The sequence below is a fragment of the Crinia signifera genome, chromosome 6 (assembly GCF_055691185.1).
Source record: "Crinia signifera chromosome 6, ASM5569118v1, whole genome shotgun sequence".
Taxonomy (NCBI): domain Eukaryota; kingdom Metazoa; phylum Chordata; class Amphibia; order Anura; family Myobatrachidae; genus Crinia; species Crinia signifera.
The window spans coordinates 282,707,876-282,729,137 of NC_139222.1; positions in this window are offsets into that span (position 1 = coordinate 282,707,876).

A 21,262-nucleotide genomic window follows, 5' to 3' on the forward strand; every position below is an offset into this window, starting at 1 on the left:
TGGTGGTACACAGACAGGGGGTAGTACGCAGGCAGGAGGATGGTGTGCAGACATGAGGTGGTGCGCAGGCAGAGGGTGGAATGCAGGCAGTGGGTGGTGTGCAGACAGGAGGTGGTGTGCAGACAAGGGGTGGTAAGCAGGCAGGAGGTGGTGTGCAGGCAGGGGGTGGTGTGCAGGCAGTAGGTGGTGTGCAGGCAGGAGGTGGTGTGCAGACAGGAGGTGGAGTACAGGCAGGGGGTGGCATGCAGGCAGGAGGTGGCATGGGGGCAGGACAGGGAGTGCAGGCAGGAGGTGGTATGCAGGCAGATGATGTATGCAGGCAGTAGTGGTGTGCAGGCAGGAGGTGGCATGCAGGCAGGGGGTGGTATGGGGGCAGGACAGGGAGTGCAGGCAGGAGGTGGTATGCAGGCAGATGATGTATGCAGGCAGTAGTGGTGTGCAGGCAGGAGGTGGTGTGCAGGCAGGGGATGGGGTACAGGCAGGAGGTGGCATGCAGACAGGAGGTAGTATGCAGGGGGTTGTATGCAGGCAGTAGTGGTGTGCAGGCAGGAGGTGGCATGCAGACAGGAGGTGATATGCAGGGGGTTGTATGCAGGTATGGGGTTGTATGCAGGCAGGCAGGAGGTGGTTTGCAGGCAGGGGATGGGGTGCAGGCAGGAGGTAGCATGCAGACAGGAGGTAGTATGCAGGGGGTTGTATGCAGGTATGGGGTTGTATGCAGGCAGGCAGGAGGTGGTGTGCAGGCAGGAGGTGGTGTGCAGGCAGGGGGTGGCATGCAGGCAGGGGGTGGTATGGGGGCAGGACAGGGAGTGCAGGCAGGAGGTGGTATGCAGGCAGATGATGTATGCAGGCAGTAGTGGTCTGCAGGCAGGAGGTGGTGTGCAGGCAGGGGATGGGGTGCAGGCAGGAGGTGGCATGCAGACAGGAGGTAGTATGCAGGGGGTTGTATGCAGGGGGTTGTATGCAGGCAGGCAGGAGGTGGTTTGCAGGCAGTATGCTGTAGGGGCAGTTTGGAGTTAAGGTGCCCATACATGGTACAATTATGTATGCAAGTTAGACTAGATCACATCGCATACGTTTTGCAATGCAATGAGATGCAATCTAGTACAAAGAGAATGTACAGTACACAGTATGAACCAATAGACCATCAGCCAAACTCGGGAGGACATTTTATAGGCACCAGGACAACCCTGTATTTTTGAACCAGCACCAGCTCAAAGAGCCCAGGGCTGGTTATACTTAGGAAGGGAGATCCAGGAGATGCCATCCAGAAACATTTTAGGCAGGAAGGGCAAAATGTATAGTTACGCCAGCAGAGGATGCAAAGCAGAGAGGCGCCAGGCAGGAGAGGTGCTCTCCCTGCTCTGCACCCTGGTTAATATCCTTCTGCCGCTGCTGACTGGAGCTGTGCCTGTCACACTGTGCAATAGGCAGCAGCAGCGCCGGCAACATGTGTTCACACACAGCGAATGATGACAACTTCTCATGTGTGAGCACAAGCGGGGGAGGTGCGGGGGTCAGGGCAAGCTGAAGAGAGGAGCGATTAGCAGCAGAGGATGTCACTGCTGACTGCAGTACTTCCAGGAGCCACTAGATGCCCCCATCAGAACCCACTGGGCAGCTCTGCAGTGCACTAATTTTCGGAGGAACAGTAGAAAGAGATAGCCCTCAAACTACTGAGTAATCTATCTATCTATCTAGCTATCTATCTTCCTACTATTTATCTATCTACCAACTATGTGAGGGTGGATTTAAATGATGTGTTTGTGTATAAAGAAAACCAGCAAAGGCCAGTTATAATTGCTGCAGGAGACTCCCTGAAATAGCAGCAATCTCACTCATTAGTCTCTAGTAATCTCCCTCATGTCACCTAGCCCACATTACACTGTTACATCATAGTTACCTCCCTTATTGCATTCTGCAGGAGACTCCCTGACATAGCAGCAATCTCCCTCTCTCCCTCATTAGTCTAGCAATCTCCCTCATGTCACCTAGCTCACATTACACTGTTACATCATAGTTACCCTCCCTTATTGCATTCTGCAGGAGACTCCCAGACATAGCAGCAATCTCCCTCTCTCCCTCATTAGTCTAGCAATCTCCCTCACTTCACCTAGCCCACATTACACTGTTACATCATAGTTACCTCCCCTCCTGCATTCTGCAGGAGACTCCCTGACATAGCAGCAATCTCCCTCTCTCCCTCATTAGTCTAGCAATCTCCCTCACTTCACCTAGCCCACATTACACTGTTACATCATAGTTACCTCCCCCTCCTGCATGAGACTCCCTGAAATAGCAGCAATCTCCCTCATTAGTCTAGCAATCTCCCTCATGTCACCTAGCCCACATTACACTGTTACACCATAGTTACCTCCCCTCCTGCATTCTGCAGGAGACTCCCAGACATAGCAGCAATCTCCCTCTCTCCCTCATTAGTCTAGCAATCTCCCTCATGTCACCTAGCTCACATTACACTGTTACATCATAGTTACCTCCCCTCCTGCATTCTGCAGGAGACTCCCTGACATAGCAGCTTTCTCCCTCTCTCGCTCATTAGTCTAGCAATCTCCCTCATGTCACCTAGCCCACATTACACTGTTACATCATAGTTACCGCCCCTCCTGCATTCTGCAGGAGACTCCCTGACATAGCAGCAATCTCCCTTTCTCCCTCATTAGTCCAGCAATCTCCCTCATGTCACCTAGCCCACATTGCACTGTTACACCATAGTTACCTCCCCTCCTGCATTCTGCAGGAGACTCCCTGACATAGCAGCAATCTCCCTCTCTCGCTCATTAGTCTAGCAATCTCCCTCATTTCACCTAGCCCACACTACACTTTTACATTTTTGGGGGGGAAAAGGAATGAGAGACAGATACATTTACATTGAATCATCAGCACCATTTCCCAGCACTTTACCAAGTATAGTAGCTCATACTAACTGCTGTGGGGCTCATCTACATTTGGATATAATTCATTTTGAAAGATTCCTCTCAGATGTAGCAGTACACACCCACGCTTCTACTGTAGGTGCCACATTCCCAATCTCTTTTCCCAATCTCTCCAAATATGAAACTAGGCACACCCTTTGGGTGGAGCATGACACGACCCCTCAATGGGGCACTTTGCAAAATTCGACTACCAACTCTAATCTCCCTGAAACTAGTTTTCATAAAAGTAGGCAAGTATGATGTGAGTACTGTATATATATATATATATATATATATATATATATATCTCCTATATATTTGGCTACATCTGTCACTCAAAGTGGGTGTCTGTGTCTATAACGCTCTGTTCCTGGACTTTCCTCTTAATGTGTGATTGCCTTCATCTGTGCTGAACACCTTTCTGAGAAATGAACCTGTTTAAAACAGGTGATGGCAATCATACATTAAGGGGAAGTCTAGAAACAGAGCATTGTGTCCCTCCTGGAGAGGGTCATGTTGGGAGGTATGTGACAGAGAACCAGCCCAGTGAGCCGACAGACAGTGCCAGACACCCACTGCCTTCCCATGTTGCCCAGCACTGCTACTCCACAGCCACCAGGTGAGCGCCCCCCTCCCGCAATTTGCGGCAAAACCTCCCCCCCGCCCCCCCCCCCCCCACGATTCGTGGCAAAACACCCGCTCCCCCGCGACTCGCAGCAAAAACACCCCCGCGACCCCCCCTCCCGCGATTCGCTGCAAAAAGAACCCCCCACGACCCCTCCCGCAATTCGCGGCATAACCACCACCCCGCGACCCCCCCCTCCCGCGAATTGCGGCAAACCCTCCCCCGTGACACACCCCCCGATTCGCTGAAAAACCCCCCCCCCCCCCGCGACCTCCCTCCCGCGATTCGCGGCAAAAAGAACCCCCCCGCGACCCCCCCTTGCACGATTGGCGGCACCACCCCTGCGACCCCCCTCCCGCGATTCGCGGCACCCCCGCCCCCCCCCCCCCCCCCGCAATTCGCAGCAGCCCCAGGATTAAATGGCACATGCAAAACACTGACATGGCTATGGTCGACAATGAAAAAGGTTGACATGAGTTTTTGAAGATTTATTTTTAATTTTTTTTAATTTTTTCATATTCATTGTCATGTGTCGACATGGACACCAATGAAGTGGCACACTTATGTCAACATTTACATGTGTTGACCTTTCTGTGTTGATTTTTTCTTGTGGCGATTCGCGTCACACCCCCCGCAACCCCCCTCCCGCGATTCGCAGCACCCCCGTGACCCCCCACCTCCCGCAATTCGCGGCAACCCCCCACCGGAACCCCTGTGAACCCCGCCCTCCCGCGATTCGCGGCACCCACCCCGCGACCCCCCCTCCCGCAATTCGCGGCACCCCTCCGTGATTCGAGGCAGCTCCAGAATTAAATTGCACATGGAAAACACTGACATGGCTATGGTCGACAATGAAAAAGGTTGACATGAGTTTTTGAGTTTTTTGTCTTTTTTTGAATATTTTCATATTCATTCTCATGTGTCGACATGGACACCAATGAAGTGCCACACTTATGTCAACATTTACATGTGTTGACCTTTCTGTGTTGATTTTTTCTTGTGGCGATTCGCGTCACACCCCCCCGCAACCCCCCCTCCCGCGATTCGCAGCACCCCCGTGACCCCCCACCTCCCGCAATTCGCGGCAACCCCCCACCGGAACCCCTGTGAACCCCGCCCTCCCGCGATTCGCGGCACCCACCCCCGCGACCCCCCCTCCCGCAATTCGCGGCACCCCTCCGTGATTCGAGGCAGCTCCAGAATTAAATTGCACATGGAAAACACTGACATGGCTATGGTCGACAATGAAAAAGGTTGACATGAGTTTTTGAGTTTTTTGTCTTTTTTTGAATATTTTCATATTCATTCTCATGTGTCGACATGGACACCAATGAAGTGCCACACTTATGTCAACATTTACATGTGTTGACCTTTCTGTGTTGATTTTTTTCTTGTGGCGATTCGCGTCACACCCCCGGCAACCCCCCCCTCCGGCGATTCGCGGCACCCCGGCACCCCCCGCGACCCCCCCCTCCCGCAATTTGCGGCAACCCCCCACCGGAACCCCCATGAACCCAGCTCTCCCGCGATTCGCGGCACCCACCCCCCACCCCCCGCAACCCCCCCCCTCCCGCAAATCGCGGCACCCCCCGTGATTCGCGGCAGCCCCAGGATTAAATGGCACATGCAAAACACTGGCACGGCTATGGTCGACAATGAAAAAGGTTGACATGAGTTTTTGAAGATTTATTTCATTTTTTGAATGTTTTCATATTCATTGTCATGTGTCAACATGGACACCAATGAAGTGGCACACTTATGTCAACATTTACATGAGTTGACCTTTCTGTGTTGATTTTTTCTTGTGGCGATTCGCGTCACACCCCCCCGCAACCCCCCCCCTCCCGCGATTCGCGGCACCCCCCGTGACCCCCCACCTCCCGCAATTCGCGGCAACCCCTCACCGGAACCCCTGTGAACCCCGCCCTCCCGCGATTCGCGGCACCCCACCCCGTGACCCCCCTCCCGTGATTCACGGCACACCCCCCGCGACCCCCCCTCCCATGATTCGCCGCAACCCACGCCCCGTAACCCCCCCTCCCGCGATTCGCGGCACCCACCCCCGCGACCCCCCCTCCCGCAATTCGCGGCACCCCCCCCCGCGATTCGCGGTAGCTCCAGAATTAAATTGCACATGGAAAACACTGACATGGCTATGGTCGACAATGAAAAAGGTTGACATGAGTTTTTGAAGGTTTTTTTTTCATTTTTTGAATGTTTTCATATTCATTCTCATGTGTCGACATGGACACCAATGAAGTGCCACACTTATGTCAACATTTACATGTGTTGACCTTTCTGTGTTGATTTTTTCATGTGGCGATTCGCGTCACCCCCCCCACCCCCCCGCAACCCCCACTCCCGCGATTCACGGCACACACACACCCCCCCGCGATTCTCGGCACCCCACCCCGTGACCCCCCCTCCCGTGATTCACGGCACACCCCCCGCGACCCCCCCTACCATGATTCGCCGCAACCCCCGCCCCCGTAACCCCCCTCCCGCGATTTGCGGCAACCCACCCCGCGACCCCCCTCCCGCGATTCTCTGCAATCCCTCCCCTCCCGCGATTCGCAGCATCCACCCCCCCACAACCCCCCCTCCTGCAATTCGCGGCACCCCCCACGACCCCCCTCCTGCAATTCGCGGCACCCTCCGCGACCCCCCCTCCCGCGATTCGCGGACACCTAAGTTGCATACAATTCTAACCATATTTCTCATATACAAACGTTCACAAATTAAGGGGGCGCAGCCCCTTACGATGGTGCGATGAATCACCTAGTATATATATATATATGTTTAATTACATATAGCCAGCCCTCACCTTCCATAAGTTTCATGCCGGGGTGCGCATGCAAAATATTCATATAGGAATTCCAAATTGCAGCACTCTACAGACTTGTCATTGCCTTAATAAAAATAAATCAAAGGTTTTATTTCTATGTTACATTTTGTATAGTTAAGGGGCATACAGAAGTGGCAAACCTTCTTTTGCCCGAGCGACGTGTAGAAGCACAATCACTCAGCACACCTCTTCTGTATGATATCATTTGGATTTGGGGTTACTTTCATGTTACCACAAACCAACAGTGTTTTGCAGTGCACCAAGTGTAGGAGGTAGGGCGCAAATCTGTAGTTTGCAGGGAGGCGCCGAACACCCTTACACCAGCCCTGTACACCACTACTGTGACACAAACTGTGAGGAGCTCTCCCAGATTGCAAAGAGGTCAGCTCTCAAGCCCACTTCCCGAAATTAAATTGAGGGATCCAGGTTGGCCATGATGGGATTCACCGCACTGTGTTGTCGGTATCTTCTCAACAAGAGATAACGCTTTCATTAAATGTCCATGCCAAGATTGACAGGGCTTTAATTTTTAAATTGCTGCCTCAAACAAATGAACTGATTTTTTTTTCCTAGTCTACCAAACCCAGCGCCTGACATTATTTTCCCCACCACTCACTCTGACAGGTTGTCACCGGCGATGACTTAAAGCAAGCTCTCATAATGTTACCATCTCTGATTTTTACACATCAAAGCGGCAGCAGTCACCTGTCACGTTCTCCCTGAACCACGGGCCCTTCTAATTGGATAATAAGAACTAGGCTCCCTGCAGCACATCCAGGAGTCGTGTTTAATAGGCTGCTCAGTTCCACATTGTGACCTCTTCCTTATTACCATTGTCTGTTCCCGTTCTCTCCCCCAGCACTGGTCATGTGACCCTTTTCTGCTTCCAAGTAACCATAGTTGTTTATGTTCTCTCTTTTATATTATTTTATTTTACATAAGAAAATACACCAGTATATGAGTGTAAGGCAGATACAATTGGCGAGATGTAATAGGTAAGGTTCCAAAATCGCACCAAATCGTATGTTTTTTAAAATTGCAATTTTGAAACATTGAATTAATGCACATGTGCAATTTTTTAGACATGGAGGGTGAGATTGAATAGGGTGAGAGATTCAGAAAGTGAGAGATTTGGTAAGAAATTTCCAGTTTTTTTAAAGTGGCAATCATTTACACTGCAACCCCAGTTTGATTTTGCAGGGTAAATGATTGCCGCTTTTAAAAAAAACCTGGAGATTTCTTACCAAATCTCTCACTTTCCGATCTCTTATATTTTTACACATATTTCTGGACAGAACTATGTAGAGATCTTACTAATCTCTGCATTGTTCTGCCAGCCTGGACCTGGTCTATATTTTTAGCGATTTTTGGTAACGTTTACCAAAAATCGCACCCTATTACATTTGCGAGTTGTATACTTTATAATGGAAAAAAATCTGGATGCAAATTGAAGTGTTTCAAAAAATCATTGAGTCAAAATGTGCGAATTCCGCTGCAAAAATGCTATTTTTACAGCAATTTTCATCCTATTGCATCTGCGAAATACTAAAAACATGCAAAGTCATCCGTTTTTTGACTAAAAGTCTCAAAAGTCTAAACATTGCACCCTATTACATCTCGCCCATTGTATATATATACCATGGCCGAGTTGATGTAACTAAACTTAAAGCAACTAATAATGTGTTACTTCATTAAATGCCCTGTGAAATTCAGGACCATCTTCATGTTAGTGATTTTGTATCATCTATAAGCATCCCGTAGGCAAAAGCAGGGGTGGGTGGGGGGGCAGTTGCCTTGAAACCCCCCTCCTCTTGGAAAGTGGCTTCAATTATGACAACAATAGCAACAGCATATAATAGGGTTACTAGAGCTGCCGCCACATAAAGCAATGTAAGGGACACAGTGGTAGCATCTACTTCTACCAAGCTTGCTGTGTGTGTGTGGATCTGAACCCTTATTCAGTGCACTGGACCAGAGAGCAGCTGCAAGGAAGAAGAGACAGGAGCCTTACCATGAGGTGGGAAAATGTGAGCTTAGAAAGTACAGTACTGGTTCTATTATATTTGTGTATTTATTAGGGTATGTTTAACCTTTTTCTGACCACATATACATTATATAAATGTGGGATACAGCCTATACTGGAGACCATCTATAGTGTTAGATATTAATACTGTATTCCATACAGTATCCATTGTATAAAAGACCAATATGTACATTAATATCCAGGGTCGTTATTAGGTTATTCTAGTGCTTTATTAAAGCTTCTACAAATGAAGAGTGGAGGTGTTACTATAGCAACCAATCCGATTGTACTGTAGCTAACATTTTTTCTATTGCATACTAGAAAATTATAAACAAAATCTGGGTCCAGAGGGTCCTGCACCCATTTCAGGACCCAGGCGTTTTAAGGGTCCAGGCATTTCCAGCCAGTCTCATTCTCAGACCTACTGTACTGTACGCACATTTACACTGATGGCAAAGTCATTTAGATTGTTTGGGAATTGATTATGGATTTTCGAGTGGATATCAGTCAGCGATAGTTTCGCAAATCAATCGCAGATTTGAACGGGGCGTTTTCTCTTTCTGCCTGCGTGTGGGACAGCGGGACAGTAAAAAAAAAACCATGACTGTCTTGCGTCAAATGTGACAGTTCGAAGGTAAAAGTATTGTACCAGTGTATACAAACTGGGACTGCATAATTCGCTGTAAAATAGATGAGAGAAATAAAATTACTGTCCCCATTCCACCTGTACCTATTAAATCACTTACCTGGTCACTAATCTGTCAATTACACACCACCACAGGGCATAAACTATGTAACTCAGCATTGGAATATCTGCTAATGTAACCAAAAATATTCATCAGAAGTAATGTTGCCAATCCGGGGGATGCGCTGAATATTAATTCTTCATTCATCATCACAGGCACTAAATCCCCAGATGTTGTGCAGAAGTCACAGCGCCTGTTCTCAAGCATTTGTCATAGATAGATAAGATGCCTTCAGTACCATGACAGCTTTCCTCTAGTGGAAAGCTACGAGACTCCCTCAGAGATAATATATTTGGGAATATCTGTGAGTTTGTGTCATCTACTCCTCTGTATCTCATCTGAATAATTTATGCGCAGAACAGAGTGATAGGAAATCAGATTCTCTATGTAGGGATGGGCATCGGTCATCGGTAGCTAGCAACCATCGATGGTGGAGGTCCAGTCAGTATCTTACATTAATAAGTCAACACAACAACGCGACTCTTGCATTAAGGAGTCAGCATGACAAAGGGTCTTTTTTTTCCCCGCCACAGGGGACACTGGCATAGGCGCTGATTCTGTGGTTGCTCAAGGGCCCGAGCACCCACGGAAATTGATGAGCACCCACGGGCCGGAGTCTTGCTGCTTGGCCACAGTATTAACTTGCTAGGTCGCGGCTGCAGCACCAGCAACGCCGGACCCACCGCCTGGGAAACAGTATGCCGGGATGGCGGGAAGAGTGTATTCCGTCTGTGGAGTAATACACGGATGCGGGGTGGGCCATCCTGTACGTTCTGTGCGGTGCCAGCGTCTGACGTCTGCGCATAGCACGCACTGACTGGTTAGCTCAGCAGCGGCCCACCCACCCATGTCCCACCGCACTCCCCCTCTCTTGTCCCCAGTACAGGCACTGTGGGGGCAGTTATGTACCTGCACTGTGGGGGCATTTATGTATCTGGCCGTAATGTGCAAAAAGGGGGGCTCTGCTGCTGTAATGTGTAACAAGGGGAACTCTGGTGCCGTAATTTGAATATTGGAGACAACTGTGCTGCGTAATATAAATTGTTATTATTTTGTGGTTGCGCCCCTTCCCCATGAAGCCACTCCCCTATATTTTTGGCTTGAGTATCTACCAGCAATAACATAAATCGGCACCTATGGACATATGCCTAGTGGTGTAAGTTCGTCCAAATTGCCCAGAGGCAAGATAAATAGTGGTTCCCTCCTCTCCACACACACACACACACACACACACGCACACACGCACCACCTTTTAAAAAGATATGTATGTATGTCTGTATGTGAGTATATATATATATATATATATATATATATATATATATATATAGGTCATGTGTTCTAATACAGGGTGTGACACTTGTCAAAAATGATATTTATAATAAAGAGAGTGTGATGTCTATGTTCCTGCTGAGAGGGGGGAGTCAGCCACAGAAGTGATATCAATGCCTAGGGGAAATGGTGGCCTCAAAAAGTCTGCCTTGATCCTCTGCTATTTAACAGTTTATAAGCCCGACACTCCCCCAAAACTACCATTGGCTCTGTGACATGATAGACATGGCACCCCATGAGCCTAGAACAGAGGGGTGCCTTGGGTACAGTGTCCCAAGCATCTCCCTTCCCCTTTTAATTTAGCTCTGCTTGCACTACACTCTGCTACACTCTTTATCCCCTCCAAGGGCTCTCCACAGCGAACCAAGTTATGTTGCAGTGTTTGACAGGAAAACACTGTAGCATAACATTTTGTATACATATACAGACACAGTTACATACAGAACATAGACATGTCACATGTCATATTAATCAGCAGAAGCTGCTAGTGCATTCCATAGTGAATGAGATGCATTTTCACTGAAAAATGTTCAAAAATGCCACAAACAATACACCACCTATTTTGTTAGAAACTATTTGTTACAACATTGTCAGATTTGAATTCGGAGCATTAAAGACGCACGCCATCACATCGGCCGAGTTACATAAAGAAGTCAGGCATTGCGATGTCCGACTACGAGCAACTTTTTCCCGCACGTGAGAACTGTCTCCCATTACATCTGTGTTACCAGCAGCTATTATACCGTATATTGGCAAAGTGCCCCTCTCTAATTGCTTTTCTGCATAACAGAGTGTGAGAGATGAGCAATTGCAGAGCACTAGATAGAGAATTCCCCATTCGCAGCACGCCCCTGATTTGCAGCACGCCTCTCGCAGCGCAGTCGGGTGAAGTGTTGATGAGACAGATTCCGTTCCTGTATTGCTCACTTGGATTAATCTTACCAGCCGAGCATTTGTGCACATTACATGAATAGTCCCGTTGCCACTTTTTATCATTTTTCTAAAACACAATTTCTATGGAAATAGTTCTGCTTACGCGGCATGTACGGCGGATAGAGGCCAGATTTAATAATATTCCTGGAAATCAATCAGCAAATAAATAAAAACTTATATACAGCAACTTTCAGAAGTCATTTGTGTAAAATACAGAAATGAACTGTTTCTATTTTATATGTAAATTCCTTTTTTTTTTTTTAAACAAACTTTCTCGGATAGTTTCACAAACTTCCTGCTGAATCAGCTCCTTAACCCAGACGTGAAACCAGCCAGACATTGCAAAACGTGAATTTATTTATTTAATCATCTATGGAATATGGGATACAGTATGTATTGTAGTATTACAGTAAAAATTGTATATGCAAGGGCTGTACAATAAGTAAGATAATAACACACCTCCCAACGTGTGAGGGACGGGAAGCGGGACCCTGCGCCCAAAAGTTTGGGGTGTGACCTAGCGGCAAGGAGGCGTGACCTATACTCAATGCTCCCATTTTTGCCACGTCCCATTTTTGCCACTGTGAGGGCATTGCCAGTGGCTCTATGAGCGGCTTCTAACTGCTCCCCCCCTCCCACCAGGGGGACACAGCCGGACCAAGGCGGGACTGTCCCATAAAAACTGGATGGTCCCCTGAAAATCGGGACAATTGGAAGGTATGTAATAAGACCTCTCACATGTGCTATGTTGTAACTTTACTCCAGGCCGGAGCAGGTGGACCTCCGCTTCCCCTCACGGTCATTAGACTGCGCCACATATCAGCCATACTGTCCCAGCATCATGTGTAAGATACTGTAGTGGGGCTGACATACTGTACACATGGGGCCAGATGCAGTAAGCTTCAAAAGTGATAAAATAGAGAGTGATAAACAACCAACCAACCAACCAATCAGCTCCTACCTGACATTTTTCAAGCACAAACTGTGACATGTCATGCAGGAGCTGATTGGCTGGCTGTTTATCACTTTTGAAGCTTAGTACATCTGGACCATGGTCACACATTGAGGTGCGTAGTGAGATCATACTTGCCTTCCCTCCCCCAAAAATCAGGGTCCCCTCCAGGCCAGCTGGAAAGGTGGAAAAGGCAAGTCCCCTGCATCACTTAGTTGAGGGTCCGCCTCCTGCTGTTCACTGCCTGTAACACCAGCATTGTGCAGCGGGGGCGTGGCCACAATGGTGGGATCTAGCATGTGTTATGCCCCATATACAGCCTCCCCATGTCCATCCCCGTCCCCTATTCACGTTATACCTGCTTTGCTGAGCTAGCTGTCCTCTCCCGAAGCATGGTGAGTGCAGGGAACCATGCAAGTGTCAACTCTGGCATGTCGACATTCCAAATGTCGGCATTTTGATCATGTCGGCATAATGAATTTTGGTATTTTGAACATGTCGCAATTTTGACTGTTTGCCAAAGCTTGCCGGTATTTTGACCATAGGCATTTTGAATGTTGGGAACCCGGAAACACACATCGGGCACGATTCCGACCAATTTGTCAGGTCCAAATGTATTCTTCCATACCTTTACCTTATTTTAAAATACCTCACGCTGACACCAAATAAACCACCACAAAGAACGACAGGACAACCAAGTGCTAAGTTTAAAAGGTCAACAATCATTGATTGTTTGGTGATCATGTTTAACTCAATTTTGAAGCTGAAATTTAAACTAGAGTTAAAAAAAATTAAACTAACTTTGGAGGATGGCGAAGAGCAAGTTGCTACCACCGCCAGCCCTGTCAACTTGATCTTAAATCCAAAAACTCTAGGAGGGGCTCACCACCGCCTTCTACAGTACCTGCATAACCTGCATTGTGCGGGACTCACCACCCGGGACCTGTCCACCATGTGTCGAGATACCAGTGATACAATGCTACTGATTATGCTCTGTCTCTTTTCGGCCTTGCTGAAAAATCAATCAAAACTCAAAATATTAGCTGCAGAATTATTGAATCATTTTCATGTGAGTCCTGCGTTGGATATATGATAAACCTGCCATATATAAAAAATAATCTAAATCTCATAAAACTCAACGTAACCAATTTTTTTTTTTTTTCCTTTATAAAAACCCATCACTAGGAAATCTAATATCAAAATAATATCTAAAATAAAAAAGGGATTTCATAGAGGTGACGTTGGTTGGGCTTGGTCACACGCAGTAACATTCCTCCCTTCTACAGAGAGTAACTGTTACCATGGTGACTGGGGTTTGTTATTATCAAAAATGCTGGGAGATTTTTGAAAACTTGAAGGTAGATAAAGAGAGAGATATAACTCCCCCCAAATCATATTTACCTACATTTAGAGTCCCCCCTGCATCAGCCCCATCATCCTCTCTCTCTGCTGGTCAATTACCGGCATTCGCGGCTCTTTGGGTAAGGGGGTGGGGCTAAAATGACTCATATCGCTTCATTTAGTACCACCCCTTCCTGAAGAGCCACGAATCACAGCATTTCCTGGAATTGGGCGGGGCTTTATGACGGGAAAGCTGCAGAGTCTCCTCTCTGGGCTCCTCCTGGAGAGGAGACAATGAAGGTAGGCAAGTGTGCCTCAAATTATGGTCATCGTAACAGCATCATGGGTCCTCGAGCAAAGCAGTTCAGTGGGGCCCCTACAACCAAACACAGGAATTTTTTATTTGCTCTACTTTAGGCTGCTTTGGGGTCCCTATGCTTCTGGGGCCCCCAAGCAGTAGCCCACCCAGCCCAATGGCAAAAGACAGCCCTGTCCCAAATCTCTAAGTGCACATCATTCATTTAAAATGAATATATGCAATTTTAGGCCTGTTGCTGCCACTACTCCAATGAGTCAGTAGAGTGAGACTAGCTGGCGAGCGCTGGTGGAGGGCAGACCGGCGGTCCATAGCTTCGATATCAGATGTCCCCTTGTATAGTGGAGTAAAAACCAACAACAGATATCTGTACACTAGTAAGCCCGCTCTAAGCAAAAGCTTCGAAAGCTAGTCTGCTCCCTTCTGTGTTTGTGCATGTGTGAAAAAGAGATGTAGTTTCACTCTCTGCCAACAGATGGCAGTGTTTCAGAGACAAATGGACACTAGACATCTGATATATAATATATATATTTGTGGCAAATGACTCTCTTAGAGGTATGGAAGGTACTCAGAGGAAAGAATCACAGGAATTTGGAGGATGAAGGGAATATTGTTTCTCTTATCTGCACTTTCTCCTGTGATCTTCTTTCCATAGCTACTCCCCACGCCAGAGAGGCACGCTCGCCCCTGACCTCTTCTCTCCCGTCTACACAGGTATTTTTCTTTTAGACTAACACGGTTGTCTGGTTTGGTGTTCTTTTTTTGTCAACTAACGAAATCCAATACAGTATGGCCCTTATTCAGATCTGATCGCATTACAAATTTGTTCTCAGAACAGGCAAAACCATGTGTGCTGCAGGTGGGGCAGATGTAACATGTATAGAGAGTTAGATATGTGTGAGTTATTTTGTTTCTGTGCAGGGTAAATACTGGCTGCATTATTTTTAAACTGCAATTTAGATTTTAGTTTCAACACACCAAACCCAAATGTAACTCTCTCTGCACATGTTACATCTGCCCCACCTGCAGTGCACATGATTTTGCCCATTTTGAGAACAAATTTGTACTGCGATCAGATCTGAATAAGGGCCTATGTTTCAACTGTATTCGGGAGTTTTAAGAATATTTTTTTTTTTCAATTAGTATAACTCCCACATAGGAACACAAAAATGTAAATACACTGTATCTTTATTTTTCAGGAACACTTCAATCCAGAAAAGGAATTTCCTCTATGTCTCCTTACAAGTGAAATAGAGGTTGTTATATAATAAACATGGTTCTTTTTATGTCTACATTGAATAACTCGACTGTCTTTCAAAAATAAAATAAATTGTGATGTTAAACAACTCTATAGCCATTTGTTTTCATTGTAACAGGATTTTACATATTACATTACAATAAAGTCACATAACAGTGGTGGCGTCCGGGTCTCCCTTCCTGTATGCTACTGTAGCTCACCTTTCCCGCTGCTCCAGATCCCAGTGTGGTATCATTCAGGCATACTCCTGTTTGCCAGAAAATCTGGCGGCTGCCACAGCTGGCTCTCCATGTGGCACAGGGACTGGTTGCCACCATCTTGGTTTCCCTCACATGACTGCTGCATCACCAATGAGTTGTCAGAGGTTGTACAGACAGTTTGCTTCAGCCAATCCACAGGCAGCCATGGCTATAAAGCGAGTTTCCTAGACACTCCCAATTTGCCAGTTCCTTGTTTTTTTCAGACCTGCTATGTGCTTACGTCTGCTATGTGCTGACAATGAGCATGTAACCCCTGGCATTAGGCATGTAACTACTGGCAACAAGCATGTAGGTATGTGGCACTTATGTGGCATAACATGTAAAAGGCATTTTGGTGTGTGGTATAATATGTAATGGGCATTACAGTGTGTGGCATAACATGTAATAGTCATTATGGTGTGTGGTGTAATATGTAATGGGTATTACAGTGTGTGGCGTACCATGTAATAGGCCTTTCGGTGTGTTATAATTTTTAATAGGCATTATGGTGTCTGGCATAACATGTAATAGGCATTACGTAATGTGGAAAAATGTGTAAGGGGCATTACGGTGTGTGGCACAATGTGTAAGGGGCATTACTAGGTGAAAATATGACCGATAATGTCAGGGAGTGAATCAGGAATGAAAATATAGTGCTATGAATTGTTTGAAGGAGGGGGAGCCCCAAACGGTTTTATTGCCTTGGACCCCATGAGTGTCTACGAGTCGCCTCTGGCGGGTCGGTGTTAATGCAGCAGTCACTATGATCTTTATGAAGTTTCTATGTACTCACTGGATAAGCACTCCAGGTGTTGGCTGATCCATCTTGTCTTGTTTCCATGCATACCTTAGTCTTTGGGTGTGGCTGTCTCCTAAGCCACTGGGAATTTAGGTAAGCTCCCTGCACTTAGAGCCTGTCGGTTATAGTCCTGTTATAGTCCTGTTTAGTCCTGTTATACACTTAGTATATTCCTGTTTCCTGGTTATTTCCATGTTCCTAGAGAGTCTCAGAGTTCCTAGCTACTACTGTCTGAGATTACTCCAGTGTTCAGTTTGGGTACTTGTTTGGGTACGCTGCGGGCTCGGTGTTCTCCATTCTGTGTCTAAGTATTCCAGTAAGCACTCCTGCTGGGTGTCCTGTTAGATCCTGCCTGTGTCAGAGAACCACTGCTTCCAGTGTAAGATCTTGTCTCTGTCCAGCTTCTGTGAGTACCTGCGGCTTCCGCACACATTGTGGTGGAGGTCACACCTTTCAATCTGCCATTGGTATTCTCACAGCGCCAGCTGGAGCCATAGCTCTTGCTCTGAGACAGAGTCATGGATATGGTTGGGGTGCAGGCCTAATCGCAGGCCTACTTGTCTTGTGTATGTTTCTCTTTTGTTTGTCTCACGTCAGATGCTGGAGACTCTCGTTTAGCCTTGCGACTGAGTCACTGAGTTTTGTTTATTGCGATGGATTTACATTATAGGGTAAGGGCCGAAAATCCTGTGTTCAGCTCCTGTTTGCAAGGTTGCATACTCTTATGCATGAGTATGTACAGAGCCTAGCTTTCGTTTGTTATTTAATCGGTTTATCCTCTTACTAGTACCCTGACTCTGTTAGGAAGTTGTGTCACAGCAAAAGACCAGGTGGCATCTGAGTACAGGGTGGAGCTAGTCTGCCCCGGAGAGGTGGCTATTAGTGACTCAGGGTATAGTGAGAGAGGCAGGGTCAGGCTCAGAGACAGCTGACAGGAGTACAAATCAGGCTGTTATCAATATCTTGCAGTCCTGCCAGTTACAGTAAGGGTTAACCCCAAGTACACCCCAGATAATCCTAACAATGAGGGCTAAATCCGGCTCTAATTGGTGGTGCACAAGTGTCACTTCTTAGTAGTGTATCCTGTATAGTGCCAGCAGATAGATTATGGTTAGTTGTATGTGTAATTGGTGGTGCACAAGTGTCACTTCTTACTAGTGTATCCTGTATAGGGCCAGCAGATAGATTATGGTTAGTTCTATGTGTAATTGTTGGTGCACAAGTGTCACTTCTTACTAGTGTATCCTGTATAGGGCCAGCAGATAGATTATGGTTAGTTGTATGTGTAATTGGTGGTGCACAAGTGTCACTTCTTACTAGTGTATCCTGTATAGGGCCAGCAGATAGATTATGGTTAGTTGTATGTGTAATTGGATTAGGAGGTTTTGTTGCTGCAATGAAATTTAGGATCTGAATCAGTTTCCAGAGTTGAGGGAAACCTGTAGCAGTTGTCATAGAAACAGAATAATAATTACTGAATAATAATTAGTTTCAGAGTTGCGATGTCCATGCGGACACCTCCTGCTGCTGTCCGGAGGATGTAAAGTCTGATAGGAGCCCACTGGCATCCAATACATATGCGCATAAAATAGTCTCTACATACCCGAATACCCTCAGTTCAGCAAAACATATTAAAATACAAGTTTACAGTATATCAAAGTCACATTTTATTTATATTCCAATCCCATAATGATGATACGGTGTTTGGCCGGGTATCACATATTATGTACAAATGGGACAGAAAAAAATACAAATAAATAAAATGTTTTAATTTTTCCATAAACATCCATCAGTGATGACCTGCCGTTCTGACTACCTGGTCGGGTCCAATGCGCACGGGACCGCGCATCTGACCCGATGGCATGTCAGGGAGGGACGATTTGGTCCGATTCAATGGGCAGATCGGTCGCAATTGTCCGAAATTGGCCGAAATCGCCTCGGTGTATGGGGGCCTTTACACAAATGTACTGGAGTTTCCTAACACGGTGTCACATGCGTACTGCATGGAAGACATTGCTAATTTGACAATGGAGGACTGGCAACATGTGGGGGAGGGCAATGAGTCACTGTTCCAATTGTTTCAGGGTAGAGTTCACTCACTGTCAATCACTCTGCAATTAAATCATCACTGCGAGCATTATTGCAGAGCTGCCTGGGAGTGTGCACACTGCGGGACTCCTAATTGATCAGCATGTGCAGGGGCCTCTGAGGACTAAGGGGCCCACTGCTGCCCCTGTCACCCACTGTTTTTCCTTGTCATAATCCCCGCCCCCCCTCCCTGCCCCTCCCTGTAACCCTCTGTCTCTCCCTGTCACCCCCCCCCTGTTGTGTTGCATATTGTGAACTTGGGTTTGGGTGGAGAAAGGGGGACCAAATAAAATGTTTACACCTGGGCACATAGAAACATAGAAACTTAGAATTTGACGGCAGATAAGAACCACTTGGCCCATCTAGTCTGCCCCTTTTTTTAAACATGTTACCTCAAACCATATTTGATCCTTATTTCTTTGTAAGGATATCAGTATGCCTATCCCAAGCATGTTTAAATTGTACTACTGTATTTGCGTCTACCACCTCTAATGGGAGGCTATTCCACTTATCTACTACTCTTTCTGTGAAAAAATTCTTCCTCACATTTCCCCTGAATCTTCCTCCCTCTAGTTTCAGGGCACACCACCAGAGCCGGTGCTAGGCACCGGAGCGCCGCAGGAATGGGGGCGCCACGGCACTCACCGGCTCCACCGGGGAATGGGGGCAGTGATGCGTCTGCTGCCGAGTCACTCCACGAGAGGGGGGAGTGTTGTGCCCATCGCTGGTGCCGCTCACCTACATCCCAACTACCGCCCTCCAGTGGCCGGCACCCCAGGCAAATGCCTAAAGTTGCCTAGTGGTGGCGCCGGCCCTGCACACCACCCATAAGTTCTGCCACTGGTGTACTGTGATCATGGCGCATGCACAGTCTGCATATAATTGCTCAGTTGCATGAACAACGTCATTGTGAACATACATGAATTATGCTCATATTGTTACAGAACCTGATCAGTTACAGACTGCAGAAGCGCCACTCTCTCATCTGTGGTTCAATACTTGTAAACCACGGAAAGCAGCAGTGGTGGGAAACCCATCAAACTCCTGGCCCTTTTCTACCAACCCATTCCTCTATTTAAATAGCAATTTTACCATGGGTTGGATTAATATTATGGTTTTAACATTATATTATATTTCATCTACAAATGTTATTTCATAGCCTGACTGTGTATTATACTTGGCCATGATTTAACATTGTTGCCATACAGTATAATCCTGAGGGCAATTAGGGTTATTAATGCTTGGTAACGACTCTACTTAGACTATGTGCATAATAGCGTTATCATCGCTTCTAACTAATTAACTGCTGGTTCGCTCCCTAATAGCGGTGTGTATGATAGCTGCTATCTGCATTAGATCATTAACTGCTGGTACATTGACTAATATCTGCTGCATGGTGCATGATTGTAATTCTTAGCATAACAGACCTGTTGCCCGTGATATCCTTGCATCTATGTTCATGCATACGGAATGTGTGACAATAATGTTTACGAACCATAAAATAAGGATAATTCCTAGGGGGCCAGAAAATTAGCAGTAACTGTATATGTTTTAGTATGCCACATTTGTACCATAATACAATATATCCCTTGGCCAAATTATGGTAATTGTTACTTTACTTTAAAACAATTATTATTATTATTATTATTATGTATATTTAATTAAAGAGTGCCTTAGGAAGACTTTTTTTGTCTTTCTGCATTTGCAATTGCGTAGCCTTGTATCAACAAAACTCTGGGAGCACCACCAATCAGAAACTGTCCACTCATTTAATAACAGACAAAGCCTTACTATTGGTTAGCCCAGTGGTAGCCAACTCCAGTCCTCGAGAGCTACCAACTGCTAACATTCTCCAGGTCTCCTCACAGAATCATAAGTTAAGTAATTATCTTCTACCTGTGGATCTTTTGTAATATGTCAGTGGGTAAAGAGTGCACCTGCCAGGTTATCTGGAAAACATGAAGTGTTGGTAGCTCTCGAGGAGTGGAGTTCGCTACTCCTGGGTTAGACTATGAGCCTGATTCAGATCCAATCACAGAGCTGATAAAAAGCAGAGCACCCCCCCCCCCCCCCGCCACAGTGAAGACTTGCCCCTGCGCACTGATAATATCAGCAGCCATTGAAAAATGGCAAATCGATTTGTAGCACACTTACCTTCAAATGAGGTGAAAGTAGCCCTGGACTTACTCAGCGGCTGGGATGAGATAGGCAGATTGTGGCTGGAACTGGTGTCAGATGCCGTCCCTGGAAACACCTGCCCATGGCTGTGTTTTTCCATGACTCTGTTACACTTCTGTCCCGGACCAGCCGGGACAGACAGTGTAGACGAGTGCCGGGGGAGACGTTAGCGGCATCGCACAGCAACGCCCCTGGCTTCCGTCCCCACGGCATCGTCAGCAGGCATCGGGTCGTTGCCGGGCAACGTCCCCGAGCGTCTCCGTCGGTGTGCCGGCGCGCTGAGGTCATGCGCCCGGCAGTGCGGCGCACGTCAGCGTCAGCGGGGATTTTGAATAAAGAGCCGGCGTCTGCCCAGGACAGACGCCGGTTATAGCTTTTGCACCTCAGGGTCTCAAGTGTTCCTGGTTCCCGCTACTCACTGCTCCTGGTTCCTGTGTCCAGTCGTCCTGTGTCCTGTCGTTCATTCCCAGCCGTGTCCTCCGTTCTGCCTCTTGTCCTCCTGGTGTCCGTGCGTTGTCCTAGCTGTCCGTACCCTGGTTCCCGCTGCCGTTGTCTCCTCGGAGCACAGATAAGTGGGGTTTATCCCCAGACTGCCCCTTACTTGTATCTTGATTCTTATGAAACACCTCTGTGTATTGTTACACCTGTTTGGTATAG